Consider the following 684-nt stretch of genomic DNA (forward strand, 5'->3'; position numbering starts at 1 on the left):
ACACACACACACATTATGTAAACAAAACAGCACTAGTTATAATTGTATAATAACGGTAATACCGTTCTGTCTTCATGTTTTATATTTAGAGGAAAAAACTGTTAGTAATAGGCCTACTAATAACGGTTATCATTGATAATAAAAATGTAAACTATTGGAATAAAAATATAATTATATTTAAAATATGACAAGATAATAGTGATGTGTATTTTTGGCGCAGTGATGCTGCCCTATATACAATGAAAACAAATAAAAATTAAATGAATTTCTAATTCTGTAATTGATTCTCTCTGATGTCACGAGGTTCTTTATTCTGTTGAACACAAAAGAAGAGATTTTGAAGAATGTTGGTGAACGGTTGCTGCTAGCCGTTGACTTCTGTAGTTTGGACAAGAATACTGTGGAAGTGAATGGAGAGCAGAAACGGTTTCCTTCCAAACATCCTTCAGAATCTCTTCTGTGTTCAGCAGAGAACAAACCCTTTAACAAACTAAATAAATGAAATGTTGGCTCACTTTAGCTGTGTGTCATGTGACCGTTAACAATCCTGCACACATGACTGTTGATGAAATGATTGAAAACTTTAGGTAAATGTCTGAGACTCTGATGTGGAGATCATCTGTGAGTCTGATCTAGTCCGGTCTGATCTGATCAGGTCTGGTCTAGTCTGATCTGGTCTAGTCT

Source organism: Sinocyclocheilus grahami, unplaced genomic scaffold (assembly GCF_001515645.1).
Source record: "Sinocyclocheilus grahami isolate Dianchi unplaced genomic scaffold, SAMN03320097.WGS_v1.1 scaffold1782.1, whole genome shotgun sequence".
NCBI classification, from domain to species: Eukaryota; Metazoa; Chordata; class Actinopteri; order Cypriniformes; family Cyprinidae; genus Sinocyclocheilus; species Sinocyclocheilus grahami.